The sequence below is a fragment of the Ceratotherium simum genome, chromosome 33 (assembly GCF_057802395.1).
Source record: "Ceratotherium simum simum isolate JZ-2026a chromosome 33, ASM5780239v1, whole genome shotgun sequence".
NCBI lineage: Eukaryota > Metazoa > Chordata > Mammalia > Perissodactyla > Rhinocerotidae > Ceratotherium > Ceratotherium simum.
Window position 1 is genome coordinate 33,061,243 of NC_141932.1, and position 15,061 is coordinate 33,076,303.

Genomic DNA, 15,061 nt, shown 5'->3' on the forward strand with positions numbered 1-15,061 from the left:
GGTCATGGGGCATTGTCCCTTCCAGTGTGAAAAGCTGACCAGGTTTTTCATGCGTCTTTACTCGTGTCCAGAGCCCGCAATGTGAGCTAGTCTCCAGGAGTCTCCATTTCCATATGGTGAGGGGGCCTGGGTTTGCCATCTGGCTCTATCACTAATTGAAACAGGATCTGTAGGGTAATGGGGGCTCTGGTGGCTTCCGGGGGCTCTGTCAGGAACGGGGAGGCCTGGCTTTCCTGCATTTCCATGTGAAAAATGGAAGAGATGCAGGAGGAAATGATGAATGACAAGTGGCTCCCAGAATTCGTAGCCAAATCTCTAGGGAATTAAGCCAAAGATGGGCGAAAAATGTTCTTAAAGATGCTGTTAACGGAGAGGACATTGTGGGTTTCCCAACTTCTGATGCATTTGTCCTTAATCCTGGAGACAAGGGACAGGTTGTGGCAGGTGCCAAGGATTGCCTCCCAACAGCTATTTCTTTTTTTTTTTACTTCTTTTTTTATTGTTTAATAAAGGGGGACAGCTCCAGAGGCTGAGCTCTGATTGGTACCAGCCAATCATAACTATTTCATCCACTTTCCCAGGGGTTGTGCAGAACTAGGTCACATGCCCACTCCTCAGCAAATAAATGATGGAGGAGCACGTGACCCAGCTCTTACCAGTGAGATGTGAGAGGTCTGCTAGGTTGCTTCTAAGGAAAATTTTATTTTCTGATAGAAAGAAGTACATTTAAAAATCCATCTTTTGCAGCTGAAAAGTATTGTGCCTATCTGTGATGCCTGGAACAGTAGCAGCCATCTTGTGTCCATGGCGGGGAAAACCTATGGAATAAGCCAATATGCTCTGGATGGCATAACAGAAAGATGAAAGAGCCTGTATCCTTGAAGTCATTGTAAAGCCACTGCATTAGCTCTGTTTTTGACTTTTTTGTTAAGATAACAACTCTTGCTGAAAGTATTTTTAGTTGAGGTTTCAGTTTCATCTGTGATCAAATAAATTTGAAAAATTGTGGTTTAAATAAAATTGAACAATTTATGACTACTGGTGTTTCAGAGCCTAAGTATTAAACACAAACGTGTACCATGAGTTTTCAAGAAGGGAATGTACCATAAAAATCCAACAGTCTTGCACATCTGCCTGGTATGGTGCTGGATTTTGTTTTCCAAGCCAGTGGGAAGTTACTGTGTTGATTTCCCAAAACATGTTAATTTCACAGTAATAATTAAAAAAAAAACCTACAACATAACTGAAGCAGAAATTCTCAATTTTCATGGAAATCTTTCTATAGTACATTAATTATAGCAAATTATTTATTTTCAAACTTTAAAAGTTTAATTCACCTTTTAAATGTAAAAACCATTATTTTAATATAAAGAACATTGAATCACTAAGAAATGTTCATTTAAAATGACTGTCGAGCCTGTGGTTAACCAATCATTTGAGGGTTCTTCCCATGCATCCTCAGCCAGGAGCCGAGATCATGATGGTTGTGGTCACAAACCTTGGATCAAATCTTGTCACAGGAGAAGCTGAGCGAGAAGCAGTAGGTGGTGTTCAGGCCACCAGTTTGGGCTCTGCCACTACTGTCTGGGTGGCCTTAACCTTTCCGATCCCAGGCCCCATTTATCAAGTGAGGGTCTCATTAACACCTGCCCCCTACAGCTGCAGAGGAGAGAAACTGAGAGAATGCATAGAAACGTGCAAAGTGCTTAGCAGTGCCTGGCACACGTGAGCATGCATTTGTGGTAAATGTCATTGTTTTTAACCATCTGTCCACCCCTCCTCCACGGGGCCTCCCTCTGCGCCTCCAGTAAACCTGCTTCCTCCCTTCCCTGAACCCACAGCACTCAGCAAACCACGTACCCAGTTACATCTATGTTTCTTGGATGGTCTCCAGCTTCCTCTTGTGTTGAAGTTTCATCTCTCATAACATTAGAAGCCCCCTGGGGCAAGACCCACTGCTCCCCTGCCTATACCATCCCCCAGCCTCACTCAGTGCCAAGTGTACAGCGTCTGCTTGAGTCAGCCGCCCTGACCCCTTCTCAGGCAGATGGGGCACGTGGGGGAGGTGTCATGTGAGGACATTCATTTCTTCTGAATGCCAGTTACTGGGTCCATGCGAATTCTACTAGAGATTATTTCCAATGTGCGCTTCAGCAGATTACAGAATGAATATTAGATTTTAAGAAAACATTTCCTGCAATTCAACACCAAAGATGAAATCCTTTCCTCTTCGCCTCATCACATTTCATAATTTTAGCTATGTGGCTGCAGCCGCTGAGAGAAGGTCTCCAAAGTCTTTCCTAAAGGCCCTTGAGCCCTGGGTTCAAAGGGAATTAATAGCTAACTTGTCAAGAAGTGCTGTCTGTCAGGCTCTAATGCCGAGGCTTCTGGGGAGGCAGTCCATCTTTTCAGAGTTCTGAACTCAAGAAGGAAGGTAGAAGGATACTCTCACCTTCCGTGGTGGACATCCACTGATTTTGGTCCAGCCTGGTTACAGCATTTCCATTTTCTATTCAGGAACCACCTCTCCCCATGTGAATAGACTCTCCTCTCCTCATATGTCCAGGAATAAGCACGTGAGCCAAAGCAAGCCAGGTCACACCAGCTGTGACTGGGTGCAGGGTCTTCAGTCTCAGGAAGCACTCCGTGTCCTGTTCCTGGAGGTTGCAGTGGTCACCATGTGAGAGAAGCTGCCCGTGAGTGAAGCACAGGTGAGGGAGAGAACCGAGAGCAGCTCTGGAGCCCCTGGAATTTCCAGTTATGTTTGCAATCAAATTCCCATTCATGCTTTCTCTTTAATGTTTTTGTATTGTTTTTAAGACAGTTTGAAAGGGCTTCCTGCCGATACCAGCTCAAGACAAGGTTGACATGAGGGAAACCCTGTTGTAAGAAAAGAAACCCTACGTAACTTTGAATGACCTCTGACTAACTAACCCAGCTGGATATGCACTCTCCAGGAGACCTAACTGCTCTGTAGATTTTACAACCCTCGCTTTTGCATGTACCTCCCAGCTGTGATAAGATGATAACCTTGTTCTTTTGAGTTCCTTAGGAATGTGATGACCCCTGTGGGAGATCAAAGTGGGCCATCCTGAAATATATCTCTTTACCTTGATTATTTTCTCTGATGGACATTTGAGCTCCCCCAAGCTGCCTAAAGAATTTAACATAGAAGGCCTGTTTCAGGAAGGAGTTACTATCATATGATGGCTGTAATATAATGTAAAATAGATGTTACAAGAGGAAAGGCACCAACAAGCCCATCTTATCAAAATTCTGCCTCTCCCAGCCAACATTCTCTAGGTGGCCCTGTAAAGAGTTGCCAGAAAAACATTTGCATTTATAAGGGAAATCTCCATTTGTAAAAGTATCTCCCTCCCTGTATTGGGAAGAGGGGGGAAGATGATCTTATCTGTGGAAACTCATCAGTATGGAAGGAGAGGACTTAAATCTGCATACCCTTGATTACCGTAATTTCTGTCTCCCTCCCCACCCCCAACATCCTCCTTTGTCTTTAGCTGAAGATGGTATTTAAGATGAGAATTGCCACTATTGTGTTGAGAAACTCAGTTTCCCTGGTTTCTCCCATGTATACATGTTATTAAACTTGCTATTATTTTCTCCTGCTAACCTGTCTTTTAATTATTTGGCCAGCCATAAGAACCTTAAGGGAAAGGGCAGAGATGGATACTCCCTCTTCCCCAACACCCCCGAACAGAGAATCTATGCTGATAGCCATCATCAATGAAAAGTGAAAGATCTGGTGTGGCATTCCCAGTCTGTAACACCAGAAGGTCGACATTCCTAACCCCTTCCCCTATAACCCAATGGCCTATATAACTGCTGTAAGATTTCATGCCCCCTTAAGATGGGTCTTTTGGACATGAGTCAGCCATCTTCCCTCTTGCTAGCAAGCTGTAATAAAAAGTCCTTTTTCTCCTACCACCTTGCCTCTCGACTATTGGCATGTCTTGCAGTGAGCATAAGGCCCCACATTGGGCAGTAACGCTGCCACTCAAAGAGTGTTAGGGAAGAAAATAATTTTCCCTCTCCCTTTCTGGAGTTTTTGGATGAGACATCTCCTGTAAAAAAGGACAGATCAACAGGAGAGAAATAAAGAAAAGTTTGCTAACATGTGTACATGGGAGAAACCCAGGAAAACTGAGTAAGTCACCAAAATGGCTGAAGCCTTCACCTTAAATACCATCTTCAACTAGAGACAAAAGAGGATGTTGGGTGTGGGGAGAGTCAGGGACTTCAAAGGGGAGGAAGGCAATTCACAGGTAGGTGACAAGGACAAATGTTTGGGAAACAAGCGTTTGCTCAGCCACACAGAAACAGTGGGGCACAGGGAAGCCAACAAGCAAGCTATGCCTGTTCCTCCCCGTCCACCACCTGGGTCATGTGACGATAAGAGCTCCCTTCCTGAAACAGGGATTTTTATCTGAATGATTTTAGGCCGTTAAGGAGGAGGTAACAAGAAAAGCTTTCTGAGTCTTTTATTTCTTAAAAATAATCAGTGTAAAATAACCCTCATGTTAAAGAGACACTTTTGGAGTGGCAAATTTTGTTCTCCTTCAATAGTCTGAGTAACAAAACTTTCAAACAAATTGAATAGAAATTTCAGCTACTAACAATTCATTACAAAGTCACGCTTTCTTTTTCAAAGCAATCTGTATGTATAGTTTCATTTTATCAGGAATTAGAGCCTTTATTTCACAAAGGAGGGACCTGTGGCCCAGAAGGTGCCTTGAATGGCATCGGATCCCTTAGTATTGGTGAAGGGCCAGCCCTACAACGAGCCTGCCTGAACCAGGTGATGCTCACCTGTGTAGTTTCTACAAAGCATCACCTTCAAGCTTTATCAGGTCAGGATGAATTTATTCCTTATCAGTAACACAACTGGAAGCACCATTTTTGTAATATGGCAACTGTGTTGAGATAAAGCACAGGTGAAATCATTTTGCAAGCCGGGTTCTTTCCCAACGTGTGGCTCTCATAACTGTGCATGCTCTGCAATGCTTAACTCACTGATTCCTGAACTTTCTGGCAGAATAAGAGGATTAGTAAGAGATTAGTTCAGACATCTTGAGTTTCTGTAGAAAAAAAAACAACAGTCATTCTGTAAGCTCCTGAAGATTCTGCATCTGGAGAGAGTTGAATATTTGACCAATGCTTTGCTTCACCAACCTTCTTGGCTTTAAACTTGCAAGAGAAAAGATTTTACAAATCTCGGGTGATTGCTAAATGTGTTTTGAACGGTGTAGTTCAAAACTAGTCTTTAGGGAGTTATGTTTTCTAGGTTTCCAGGGATCTCTGGGCTTCAATAACTCTAGAAATGAGGAAGAAGTTTCATTGATAGTGTTAACTGTCATCACTCACACTATACTTGTTAGGATGGACTAGGTTTTGCTGTAATAACAGACAACCTTAATATCTCAGGGCTTAACACAACAAACCTTTATTTCTTGACTATGCTCCAGGAGAGTTTGGCTACACCAGGGTCTCTGCTCATAATGGTCACTCTTAAACCCAGGCTAACCGGGAGCTCATTTTCACATGTGATCCCACAATCACTGCAGCAATGGGGAAGGAACATGGTGAATTGTGCACTGGTTCTTACAACCTCTGCCCAGAAATGACACACGTCACTTCCACGGGGATCATTGGCTAGGAAACCATGTAGCTGTGTCCAACTTCAAAACAGGCAGGGAAGTTAACCCACCATGTGCCTGGAAAGAGAAAAGGAGAACACAGACATGGGTTAACATTTTATGACCCTCACAACAACTCCACAAGTCTGGAGAATCAGAGACAGTTCTTTCCAGTTTAGATGGAGAAATTAACAGAGAGGCCATATGTCATTGGAAGAAGGAAGCTAGGTGTCTTGGCTCTAAACCCAGCTTTCTTTTCACTATAACATGAACCCTTTATCATCAGAAATTGGGATTTCCAGATATCAGTCACTTGTGGGCAAGCTAGTGAAGGGACATGTAAATAAAGTTTAAAATATATCCTGGAAATTCTGAGGCATTATGGTTGGCAGAATATCAGAGCTGCGTGGGGTGGTGGGAGCACTGCTTGACCCGCTGGGTCATTTCACAGTGTCTGCAGGTCAAGGCATTGTGTTGTGCTCCTCACACTTACACAGTGGGAAAAGGAAACCACTGGACTCACTGATGTCTAAATGTCTCAGCGGAGTGTGGAGAGTGTGGAGAGTCTGAGGGAGGAGGAGGTACCCTGACCTCCAGGCCCCTTGCCAGTCCACTCAGAGTAGCTTTGTTTTTGTTTTTTGTTTTGTGTGTGTGTGTGTGTGAGGAAGATCAGTCCCATGCTAACATCTGCCAATCCTCCTCTTTTTTTGCTGACGAAGACTGGCCCTGGGCTAACATCCATGCCCATCTTCCTCTACTTTATATGGGACACCGCCACAGCATGGCTTACCAAGTGGTGCATCAGTGCACGCCCGGGATCCGAACTGGCGAACCCCGGGCCACTGCAGCGGAGCATGCGCACTTAACTGCTGTGCCACGGGGCCGGCCCTCAGAGTAGCTTTGCTTTAGCAGTTTCATATATTGAGTTTTAGCACAAGATTCATTTGAAGAAAATCTTCAACTTAATTATATTTTAAAATGAAAACCACTGATTCCAGCCCACACACTTCATTTTGTAGCAGAGAGAGTGAGGCTCGAGGAAATGAGAAGACATCCCCAAGGGAACTGGTGGCAGAGCTAGGACTAAGCCTCAGACAGAACAAAGCCTGCACGGAGGATTAGGAGACTGGGGGCCTACAGTTCAACATGCCACTCACTGCTGTGTCACCACAGGCAAGACACCACTTCCCTGAACCTGTGTCCTTATTTGTAAAGTGAGCATAAAAATGTCTGTCCTGTCAAACGTAACTGGAAAGTCAACAAGGAGAAATGATTCATTTCATAGTAATAAGACTGCAAATGAAAATACCAACGAAAAATCATTTTCATGTATTAAATTAGTAATTTAAACATTCATATTTCCTATTTCTGACAAGCATGTAGAGAATTAGTACTTATGAGCCAGTATATATGCTGCTTCCACAATCCTTTGAAAAATAATTTGATAATAAAAGTCAAAAGTCACTATAAATATTCACACATTTTGCCCCAATAATTCCACTTCCAGGGATTCAGTCTTAGGGGAAAAAATGTTAAATACCAAAAATTGTGTGCACTGAAATATTCCTCTCAATATTATTTAGAATAACAGAAAAATTGAAAATGAAGGAAATATGGAGTAAAATATGATCAATCCATTAAAAGTTATGACTATGAAGAGTATAGAAAAACAAAAGCAAATGCTTAGGTTACAATATTATGTGAAGAGATTCAAACTGATTAAACAATATAATAAGAAATGGATACAATTTTAAAGACTAAATGGAAATAATGAAATATTGCTTTATTTCCCCCTGCTTTTCTCCATCTTACCAATTTTCTAGTATGCAGACATATTGCTTTTATAGTGAAAAATAAATATACTAAAATCATTCCCAATATCTGTCCTGCTTTTGAGGTTACTGGCAGGAATAAATTATATAATTGGTGTGAAAGTACTTTGTCCTCCTTAAAATATGGTCCGTGGGTAAGAGATCATTATGATCAATGTTAAATTATATTTGGTTCCAACCCACTCACTTTCAGTTGAACACTGCTGTCTCTCTTTTTTTTTTTTTTTCTGGAGTTAAACTAAAAGCATAAGAGGGCAGATTCTCACCCAATTCCATATTTAATTAAGCTTTTAGGATACGTTCCTCTCTTGTAGATTTGATTAACTGCAATTCACCAGAGGCTTATCCTTCTATAGAACAGAATACAGGAGATGATTCTTTATGGCTCCAACATGTGTGATTAAAAGGATTTGAGTAAGTAACCTTTGCATTCACAGCACACAAAGAAGCTCCTCCAAGCATTTCCCCGCTCAGGGCAGGCACATAGATCAATGCTGGGAATTCACTTCCTGAAGCTCAAACACGTCAGAATGCTCAGAAGGGCTTCCATATCACGGGAACAAATAGAAGGGGACTGGCAGAGCGAGCCAATCAAAACCCGCTAGGTGCCGGTCCGGGACTGTTCATCCTTCACTGGAAATTCTCAATGCAGGCATGTGCTTCGCTGTCCCCCATTACTCACCAGTCACTCTGCCTTTTGCCTCCCAGCATCTGAACAGCTTTATTTATGTTTCTCATAACAGTTTCATTGTCTCATAAGTACTATCTGTCTAAAAATTATCCAAATATTTAGGTTTTATCATAAGAGCAGGTAAACACAGGAATGAGGAAATGCATAAATTGTTGCCCCCTTGACATTTCTACCCATGTACAGTTCACACTGTTTCAAATATTTCATATCAAACACAGTCTAGGAAATTGAAGCACTACTTTTTATACATCTATGTAGAATTTTAGAAAAATAGAGCAAGTAGCATACTAACAAATAAGTTAGCTATTGAGTCAACAAACATGCACCAAACTACATGCCTGGCTCTGTGCTGCGTGCTGTGTAGGTTACAAAAGAAGGATGCATGGTCTTTACCTGCCAAGAGTTGGTAATTTAGCAAAAAATGAAACACTCACATATAAATAAAAGGAAAAAATACAACAGGGTTTTACCTACACAATTTGGCACCTCAGGAAATACCAAAGTATTAGAAAAGATCAGACTGAGGAAAGAATATTTGAGGCTGAATGTATCCTGGAAGGCTTTCTGGGAGAGGTGGAAATGGAGCTGGGCATAGATGGGTGGAGAGAGTTTGGCTGGACCAAGAAGATGGGGAATGGTATGGGGGCTTGGGAAGCTTCTAGGGGAGAGTAGGAGAGTTAAATGAAGTTCAAGAGATTGGACTGAATATGAAACAGAGGCCGAAATACTTCTGAGAATTCTTTTCTTAAATGAAATCCCTCACCTCAGCTTGTATTTGATGCTAGGAGCAGATTGGTCATACCAAAAAGTATTGGGAATGCAGACATTGTCCACCCTTCATGTGAAAGCCAAGGCACAAGGGACGCCCAAGACAAAGAAAAGCATCACAGCCACCAAAAGTCAGGTAGGTGCAGCAAAAAGCCCCTGTCCTTCAACAGAGCTATCTCTAGTTATTTTGAAACTATGTCTTTCCTCCTGACTGTTTTCCTGCATGCAAAGGGAATATTAACTTTCTGTAGCCCTCACCCTTACCACCCTCCAGACTCCTGTCTTCCCAAAAGGAAAGCAAACTCTCCAGACTTAGAGGCACTAGGGAAGTTTTAGGGAAGAGAAGTCTCTAAAGAGAAAGATGCCCTCTATGCAGGAGACTTTTTTCAGATGAAGAGCAAGTAGCATCAAACATAAGCTGAGATCAGGGATTTCATCTCAGAAAGAAATTCCCAGGAGCATTTTGGCTTATATTTCCATTAAGCCTAAACTCCTTAACTTTTTCACTTAAATCTACACAGCCTGACAAATCCATTGATTTCCCTAGTGATAACCAAGGGGCTCTGGAAGAAGAAAAATGTCTACTGTAGACATTTTAGAGAGAATTTCTATAATATGTTTTAAACAGCAGAGGTTAAACCTAAGTTACCTAGAACTCCAGAAATTTGGAAAGCCCATTCTTTCATCTGACCCTGAGTCTAAAAGTGTGATCCCTTCATGCCGAGTATGGTGTTTGCTACAAAGAGTAACTCACATGAGCTGTAGAAGTTCAGGGATGAGAGGAATGTGAGTAATTGTGATAGACAAGAAATCTACTTCAGATTCTAGTCCAGAGTCATTTATTACATTTAGTTGTCAAGTCTCTTTAGTCTCTACTTTAATCTGGGGCAGTTCCTCAGAGAGAGGCTCATATATCCAGTAAGTGGCAGAGCCAAGAATTGAATGCACATTTGTTCATTTTCCCATTTTCTCCATTGTTCATTTTCTTTTTTTAATAGACTTTTATTTTGAGAACAGTTTTAGATTTATAGAAAAAAGTTGAGAAGATAGTGCAGAGAGTTTCCACATACTCTTCACCCATTTTCCCTTATTATTAATATCTTACATTACTGGGGTACATATCTTACAATTAATGAACCAAGACATTAAGTAAAGTCTGTACTTTATTCACATTTCCTTATTTTTTACCTAATGCCCCTTTTCTGGTACAGGACCCAATCCAGGATACCATATTACATTTAGTCATCATGTCTCTTAGTCACCTTTTGGCTGCATAGCTTTAAAGACTTTCCTTGTTTTTGATGACCTTGACATTTTTGAGAGCTACTGATAAGACATTTTGTAGGATGTCCCTCTATTTTTTAATGTTTTTCTCATAAATAAACTGGGGTTATGGGTTTTGAGGAGGAAGACCACAGGCGTGAAGTGCCATTTTATAACATTATATCAAAGGTAGATACTATCAACATGGTTTATCACTGTTGATGTTGACTTTTAATCACTTGGTTGAGGTAGTGTTTCCCAGGTTTATACACTATACAATTATTCTTTTCTCCCTCCCTTTTACTACTGTACTCTTTGGAAGGAAGTTACTATTTGCAATCCATATTGGAAAGGGGAGTTAAGCTCCCCCACCTTGAGAGTGGAATATCCACATAAACTATTTGAAATTCTTCTGTCTGTTCTTCCCCATTTACTTATTCAATCATTTAGTTATATCACTATGGACTCGTGGATATTTATTTATAATTTGGGTTATAATACAATATTACTTTCTTTATTTTGTTGCTCATGTTGTCCAGCTTTAGCTATTGGGAGTTTCACCTACTCAACCCTTCTTCCTCCCTCCAAACCCCTGGCAACTTTTTTTTTTACTGTCTCTATAGCTTTTTTATTTTCTAGAATGTCGTATAATTGGAACCATACAATATGTAGTCAGTTGGAACCATACAATATCTTATCACACTCATCGGACTGGCTTCTTTCACTTAGAAATATGCAATTGAGGTTCAGTCATCTCTTTTTTGTAGCTTGATACTTCACTTATTTTTATCATTGAAAAAGATTCCTTTGTATAGATGTATCATAGTTTGTCTATCCATCTCCTATTGAAGAATACCTTGATAGTTTCCAGTTTGCATGCTTATGAATAAAGCTGTTATAAACATTCATGTGTGAGTTTTTGTGTGGTTATAACTTTTTAACTCATTTGGGTAAGTACCTATTAGCATGTTTCCTGGATTGCGTGGTAAAACTATGTTTATTGTTGTAAGAAACTACTTTACTGTCTTCCATAGTGGCTGTACCATTTTGCATTCCCACTAGCAATGAATGAAGTTCCTGTTACTCTGCATCTTTCACAGCATTTAGTATTGTCAGTTTTTTGGATATTAGTCATTCTAATAAGTGTTAGTGGTATCTTATTGTTTTAATTTGTAATCCCCTAACAACAAATTGTGTTCAGTATTTTTTGTTATTATTTCCAAGTATGCATTTACATATGCAAATTTAAAAAATTATTTAAGAGGTTGGGGGAACCCAAGAAGGAATGTTCTTTTATGAGATGTCTTTTACCCAAAATATACAAAGAACTCTTAAAACTCCACTATAATAACCCAATTAAAAAATGGGAAAAATTCTTTTCCCAGATATGTTTCCTCTCTATAACCATACTACCTCTCTTCCACAAAGTGAAAGAAAGCAAGTAACAGTTTCCAGTCTAGAGCCATGTTTCTTAGTCAACACAAGACTAAGAAATTAAGAAGCAATTATCAGGATGATGTCAGCAAAAAAAATGATGGATTAGGGAATGCCATAAAGTCTTTCTCTCCAAAAAGGCAGTGAAAAACTGGTAAAGTCTTTCAGAATCAACATTATCAGAACACAGAAAACAAATCATAAGTTTATAGCAACCAGGCAAACACTTACTCAAGGAAAAAATAAAAACCTGAATCCCAGTAAGAGAGCTTTGTGCCATTGTAACTTAACCTATCCCCATTCACTGCTCCCTAGGTTGGTGGAAGCCTTGAACACAGTAGGCTGTATTCTCATTATAGATTTCTAGCACCAAAGGGAGCAGAGTTGACTTTATTTTCAAAGAATTATGGTTGTTTCTTGTGACCTGTCTTGTGGTTCCTTGAAGGACCAGCTTGAAGAGTTGCCTTTATTTCAGCTAATTCACACTCTCCCAGAGATGAGACAGCTACCAAGGGGCATTTATCAAAAACATTTGAAGGCAGGTGTATTAGCTTCCATGGCCAGGGACAAGGGATAACAATTGAGGAAAACAATAGACAAATCAAAAGGCTTAGAAGGAAAGGCTGGAGAATAAGACACTTTGGGAAATAAGGGCTTTGAAAAGCACCCACATACTCCTGGGAATAGAGAAGGCCATGAACATGCCATGGGCTGGGTATGTGCTCAGAAAATACTTGAAAAGGACCTAATTTCTCACTTCTGGATGACTTTCAGGCTCTGGAAGGAAGTGAAAGCTAAGACAGGGTTGTAAACTGCCAGGATTAGTGTTAACAGTATCCCCAACACACACACAGAACCTATATTAAATGACTAGGGCTTCATTTTTTCATGTTTCCCAGCATTTAAGGAAATCTCTGTTGAATTAGTAGTTGATTTCAGTTGCTACATATGACAAAGAATACAGACTTGACAAAATTAGTTTGAAAAGTAACTAAACAAACAACTACTACAAGCAGCAACAACAAACCCTTGGGAGAGGAGGGAATCCCATTTTCAGACTTGCCACTTTATAATATTCCAAATGTCCAGCTTTCAACAAAATAAATTATGAGACATGCACAAAAATAAGAAATGATTGTCCATACATTGGAAAAAATCAAATTGACAGAAATTATCACTGAGGAAGCTAAAGTGTTGCTTTTATCATGCTAAGACTGTAAATCAACAATTTTAAATATGTTAAAATTGTTAAAGAAAACCAGGTACAAAAAACTAGAAGAAATCATGAGAATTATATCTCATCAAATAGAGAATATCAAAAAAGAGATAGAAACTATACAAATGCACCAAATAGACATTCTGAAGTTGAAAATTACAGTAATGGAAATGCAAATTTTACTATAAGTGTTCAACAGAATATTCGGGCAGGCAGAAGAAAGAATCAGAGAACATGATGCTACATCAATTGAAATTACCCAATATGAGCAGAGAATGGAAAAAAATGAACAGATCCAAGGAGACCTGAGGACCAACACCAAGCATACCAACTTGCATAATGGGAGTTACAGAAAGAGAGGAGAGAGAAAAAGGAGCATAAAGAATATTTGAAGAAATAATGGCAAAATTTTCCCAAATTTGATGAAAAACATTAACCTACATTTCCAAGAAGCTCAATGAATGTCAAGTAAGATAAACTCAAAGAGATCCACAGCAAAACATAAAAAGCCAAAGACAAAGAGAGAATCTTGAAAGCAGCAGAGAGGTTACTTGTCACGTAGAAGTGATCCTCAATAAGATTAACAGATGATTTCTCATCAGAAACCATAAAGGTCAGAAGGCAGTAGAACGACATATTCAAAGTGCTGAAAGAAAGACTGCCAACCAAAAATTCTATATCTGGCAAAACTATCATTGAAAAACAAAGCAGAAATTAAGACATTTCCAATAAACAAAAACAGAGTTAGTATCTAGTAGATATGTCCTATAAGAAATGCTAAAATGAATTCTTCAGGTTGAAATAAAAGGACACTAGACTGTAAATAAAATACACATGAAGAAATAAAGAGTGCCAATAAAGGCAACTATACAAATAATTATAAAATTCAGTATGAATGTATCTTTTATTTGTAACTTCTTTTTTTCCATATGATTTAAAATACAACTACATAAAACAATAATTTTAAATCCATGTTGATGGGCACATAATGTATAAACATATGAAGATGAAATTTGTGACAATAATAGCATAAAAAGAGGAATGGATCTATATAGCAAAATTTTATACATTATTGAAACTAAGTTGGTATTAATTAGATGAAGATTGTTATAAATTAATTGTTATAAATGTTAATTGTAATCCCCAGGGTAACCACTAAGAAAATAACTTAAAACAAGGAAATCAAAGCAGTACATTAAAAAATATCTATCTAACAGAAAAGGCAGTAATGGAGGAAATGAGGAAAATATAAAATATATAGAAAACAAATAGCAAAATGGAAGAAGTAAGTCTTTCTTATAAGTAAATTACATTAAATGTAAATAGATTAAATCCTCCAATTAAAAGGCAAACATTGGCAGAATGGATAAACAAAAGTGATCCAATTATATGTTATCTACAAGAGACTCACTTTATTTTTTTTTTTTTTTTTAATTTTTTGTTTATTGCAGTAACATTGGTTTATAACATTGTAAAAAAAATGCTACAGCTAGAAGGCTCTGATGAGCATCCATCCAATCCCCTCATCCCATAGAGGAGGAAGTTAGAGCTACAGAGGTTAAATGATCTGCCCAAGACAGTGGCAAAAACTCACCGTCAGTGACAAAACCTGCCAGCCAGGTGTCCTACCTACTAGTCCAAGTGCTTTCCACTAAAAATGCTCCTTTTAGTACAAAAAGCTTATATTAATGAAACATCTGACAAGACAATATCATATATTTGTAATATGATTGTGGATGGATATAAGAAAGCTGTAGAAGGATACGCATCAAGCCACTAAAAATTGGTTGGAAAGGTGTTATTTCACATTGTTTTGCTGGTTCTGTTGAGCATGTTGCACTTTTAAGAGGAATTTAATGACTTTTTAAAAGAATATCTCCTGATTTATAAATACTCTAAGAAAAGAAAGGATGGTAAAGTATTTCTTGGAAGAGGACAGAAAGTGCATTTCCTTTCCTTCAGCAGGGAACATCCTTTTCCCCCTCCCAAAAAGCCAGCCAAACCCTCCCCTTCAAGGGCCAGCTCTACACCCAGCTCCTCTCCAAGGACTTCCAAGCCCTTTGGCCGGAGCCTCTCCTTCCATCAGAACCTATGCAGAAGTCTCTCCTACTGGAAAGCAAGCTCCTCGACAGCAGAAATCCTGTCTTACGTTGCTATCGGACTTGGCAAAATCCTTTGCATATATTCAATTACAGTAATGAAA